The following is a 5,188-nucleotide window of genomic DNA, read 5'->3' on the forward strand; positions in this document are numbered from 1 at the left end:
ATTCTTTAGAACTAGTCTGGGCTCTGTCCTCCAACCTCCTTTGCTCCATTGTGGCACCTAATGCTATTTGGAATCTCCTGACTTTCTGTGCCACATTTTTATCCCCAGCTCCTCCCAACCTCCTCCTACCTCTACCCCCAATACACACCTATAAGATGTCCTCTTCTATGAGGCTTAGCACTCCCTAAATACAAGCCCAGATTTGTCTCTAACTCCACTCCTCACTTCTGACTACTGAGCCAGCTATAATCCCGCGACTCTCTTCTATTATGTCTGTGTGTGGGTCAGAGTATCTTTCTGCTTGTACTTGATGTTCTGCAGTGTTTCTTGGTACCTGCTGTGCTGGGTGCTATTTCTTTTTTTAAAAAAAGATTTTATTTATTTATTCATGAGAGACACACAGAGAGAGGCAGACACAGGCCGAGAAGAAGCAGGCTCCTGTTAAGAGCCTGATGGGAGACTTGATCCCAGATCCCAGGATCACACCCTGGGCCAAAGGCAGATGCTCAACCACTGAGCCACCCAGGCGTGCCTGGATGCTAATTCTAATAAAGCCTCTTTTGTCTCTTCTCTCATAGCATTTTCTTTTTTTTTTCTTTCTTCTCTCTTTCTTTTTGTGTGTGTGTGTGTTGTTTTTTTGTATTGTTTTTGTTTTGTTTTTGTATTTTCCCCTACTTGAAGTTGTATACCTTCCTTGCTCCATGTAACTCAGCTTATGCTTTTATCCTTTCTATTGTTTCTCTCCTCCTTTTGCAAATTCACTTCTCTTTTTTATTTTATTGTGCTCTTTTACCATCTTTTGCACTTAGATTCACTATTTTTCCCTTCTGGCTAATGTCTAGCTCTAATTTAAGGCTGTGTACTTTCTGGACATCTGTTACTATGGGCAGACATTGGGCAAATAAAATGTTTGACTTCATCATTGATAAGTTTCTCACTGTCATTTCCTGGATGATGGGGAACTATTGAACTCCATTAAGAGTTCATTGTCAATCTGGAGGATATAGGTCCTTGAGTGCAACTAGAAAGTCAGTAATGAGGAAGTAAAACTAATCCAGGTTACTGATGTTTCCTGTGAAGATTTCTTGTCAAAAAGTAGGACCAATGAGTCAGACATCTTTAGGACTTTGAGAAACTGTAAAAATGCTTTTAGTTCATGCCTCCGTATGGCCTCTATTACACATAGGTTTACATGTAGGATACACACACGGCATTTCTAGCAGAGATTTTATTTATATATGTACAAACTCAGATTATAGTTTACAAATCTTATTTTTTAGTTACATAGCCATGGGCTGATAGCCACCAATGGTGTCAGCTTACAACTCAAATGGTAACAAATTATTATTTATATCATTTGATTTAAATTTCTGTTGGTAAAATTTCATGAGGTCCTTCTTATACACGTTATTCACCATCTTATTAGTGTTTAGAAGGAGTAGGAAATCTAAGCAGCAATCATAAGGAGTCTCAATTATTGAAAGATTTGAGAATTGAAATTAAAATAATTGAATAAAAGGCAGGTACCTGCCTAGAATCCCACAAGGTTTTGGTCACTTGCCTTTGCATTTTATTTTAAAGTGTGAGTAGCTTTTGTGCAGCTACTTTCAAGAAATGTTTTAATACTAAAAATGTGCCAGCTAGTTCTGAAATTTTTACTGTCTATGACCTTGCTATCCATCTTTCATGTATATGGGGATTTTTCTTTCTGTTGTGTTGTTGTTCTTTTCCTCCTCTTCCTCCTCCTTCCTCCCTTCCTCTTCTTTCTTTCCTCCTTGTTCTCTTCTTCTTCTTCTTCTTGATTTTTCTTCCTTTCTGGACTAGATTGGTGTAGCTCATCACACCCATCTCTATTTCTTGGTATTCACATCCTGGTATATTTTCCTCCCATGTAGAACAGAGATAATTTTTGTAACCTATGGAACATTGTGGAAATGATGGCTTCTAAATGTGACTTCTAAAGCTAAGTGATAAGACATTGTGGCTTCCCCTTGATTTCCTGCTTCCTTAAATGACTTGGTTTTGGGAAAGCCAGCTGCCATTTTGTAAGGACACTCAAGAAGCCCAATGGAAACCCTATGTGCAAGAACCTGATGCTTCCTGCCAACAACCAGTGAGGAACTGAGGCCTCTTGCCAGTAATCATGAAAGAGTGAGAAATGTTGGAAGCAGATCCTGCAACCCCAGCCAAGCACTCAGATGACTGTAGCCCTGGCTGTCATCTTGCATGTAATCTCATGAGAGAACCTGAGCCAGAACCACTCAGTGAAGCCACCCCTGAATTTCTGGCCTACCAAAACTGTAAGAAAATAAATGTCTGCTATTTAAAGCAGCCACGTTTGGGAGTAATTTATTATATAGCAATATATAATTAATGCATATGTACTCTACCACCAATGGGAAGATCTCTAATCCAGATGATATTAAACTAATACAAGTCCCAAATCAACCTGCTAAAGAAATTAGGTCTAGTTTATATTTTTATGTGTATCAAATAAAATCACTGTTCCTTCATTTTATATATGAAGATAATTTAAATTAAAAATAAATGATAATGCTATAAATTGAGTAGAAGAATTTAAAAGTCATAAATATAAAGGCTATTTTTTGAAGGCTTTAATAATAGAAATAGTTATTGTTTCTCTAAATAACCAGAAATTAATAATCTCTCTTCAGGTTGGCAATTTTTATATATATTAAAGAAACTAGAATAACATATAATTAAGTGCCACTTGCCAATATTTTCCAGTTCTGTGTAAAGTTAACTGAACATATAAAACATATTTTCTCCTGCTGTTGACTTTTTATTGTCCTGGGCTGTAGTAAATGCAAGGCTGCTTTGCTTAAGGGTATAATTTTGTGCAGGAAACCACAATAAGGTCTGGGAATAATTGCCACAAGGACTAAGATTAAAAGATAAAGTTAGTAAAAATCTTTCGACATTTCTATCAAAGTCTGTACTCTAGAAGAAAAATTCCAATTATTTCTTTAATGATGAAATCAATATTAAAGAGAAAATGCTGTTGCAGATTTCATTTTGTTGTATAGTCCAGCGACTTTTCTACCTTCCTATCTGTTCTTACTTTAGAAAAAATTTAGAATATTAAATATTTTTAGAGCAAAGTTCCACTTAATTTTAAAATGAAGTAGTCTTATCCTTAAGAAAAAAAAATTAAATTTCCAGTTTTCTGTAGCTCTAAATATTTCTGTCATGCTTGGCCCTTAGGCCAGTCCTCCCACAAAATCAATCACCTCATTCCATTTTTCTTGATAATATTATGGGAAGTAAAATAAATTTGGTCCAAACAGTATGTTGTTATTATGAAACAATTCTGGTTCTTTCCTGGGGTACCATGCAGTGGCCCTGAAGGCAGTCCTGAGTTGGTTTTTGTGATCCTAGATCTCCCTAAATCAAGGTCCATGGGATCCAGAGAGAGCATATAAAGCCCAGAGAATATCTTTCTGCAGTTTATTTTAGAATGCTGAAGTTAGTGTAAGGATTTTTGTAATGTACCTTAAAGTGTCTGTAGTTATAAACTTTAATTCAGTTGTGCTGGAGATCTTTGAGGAATTATACTATGGTCTTTTCCTCATCTGTATCTTTAGCTCAATATAACCTCCTAGTCAAAGTGCGGAATGTACTTTTCTTACATTCTCATAGACAGCTTGCTTCTTACATCCTACATGGCTGGTCTTGGGACAGTTCACCATCAACTTCATTGACACTTTTATTTGGAGGTTTTATTAGATCCCAGGGAGGCAGGATCCAAAGACAGCTCCTGTGGCTAGTTTCTTATCAGAAAACCCACCCTGGATATTACAAAACAAGTTAATGTGAGAGAAATAGGAGGGAAGAAAGCCTGATTTCACAATAAAAACAAAGCATTTTTCTTTCCACAGAATATTTGTTGGGCATACTACAGGCATGGAGCTCATGCCACATGCAGAGAAGGCATTTTAAGACTTATTTTAAGTAGACATTCAACTCCCTGAACTAATATAGACATAAATGGTAAATAAGAATGCAGTATATTAAGGCCTTTTTTGGTTTGTTTTTCCAGAGGAGCCCTCAGCCTTTATTGTGTAATTGTTACTAGAAAGATATCATGCTGTAATATGCAAAGTCAATGACAAAGACCCAAATTATTGGAAGGCTTTGATTCACAAGGTTTCTATTTCAACATGTGAATCCATAGTTATTTGAATAGGTCTGCAAGTAAAAGATGACTTGATCACCATCTTGAAAATTAACTTTCCTTGTTCTGATTTTGTACAGAAAATGTTGGTGTTGAATAGAAAAATAGCAAACAGTAATTTCAGCTGGTTGAAATCCAAAGCTCTGTTTTCCACAGACACATAAAATTAGTTGAGAGTAGCCAACATTCTGGCCTGTACTGCGGTCTGGGTGTGCTGTGTCGGCTTCTGTTACTACATCCTGTCTGCAAACCAGGTGCACAAAACATCGTAAGGAAGTGAAGTCTGGTTGTTGGTAATTAATGGAGTTATTTGGGAATGAAAGTCAAAGCAGTAACAATATATTATGCTGGAGAGTGTTAGAGAAGTTTTCCTGAAGCAATAATGGAATCTTGCAAAGGAAAGCTTCTAATCTCAGTGACTAGGATATTCTTACACTTATTAAAATTCAATGTCTGATTATCAACCGTTGCTTAAAGAAGAAGAGATGGGGAAAAAAGATTTTTATGGGGTGGATAAAATGTTCCCTATAAAGCAAATATGGCAAAGCTACTCATTGTGATGAACTGTGAAAATAATGGCCTACTAAATATCTTACTGTGCTGAGGGGCTAATTTAATGCTGTGTTACATCTCACTCCTCAAATTATGTGTCCTCTAGTTAAGTATGGTATATGATTGGTGCTGGAATCTAGATTTTATGTTGTCCCATATTTGAAATTATTTTCTAAAAAAAAGAAATTATTTTCTTTAGATACAATCATGATTTAAATGATATTTAATGATGGAAATGTTACTGCTTACTTGGAAAAAATGGAAAGGGGTCATAGTAGAAGGTTATAGATGACAGATAATCTGATGTATGCTGAATAACCATAAGTAAATAATTTTTATTTTATAAAAAGGGAAATATCCTATGAACTAATGAGAATTTTTGGAGAGTTTAGTGATCATATGTTCATATAATAATTCTTAGCTTCTTGTTTCAAAGAAAAT

The sequence above is a fragment of the Nyctereutes procyonoides genome, unplaced genomic scaffold (assembly GCF_905146905.1).
Source record: "Nyctereutes procyonoides isolate TBG_1078 unplaced genomic scaffold, NYPRO_anot_genome, whole genome shotgun sequence".
Taxonomy (NCBI): Eukaryota; Metazoa; Chordata; class Mammalia; order Carnivora; family Canidae; genus Nyctereutes; species Nyctereutes procyonoides.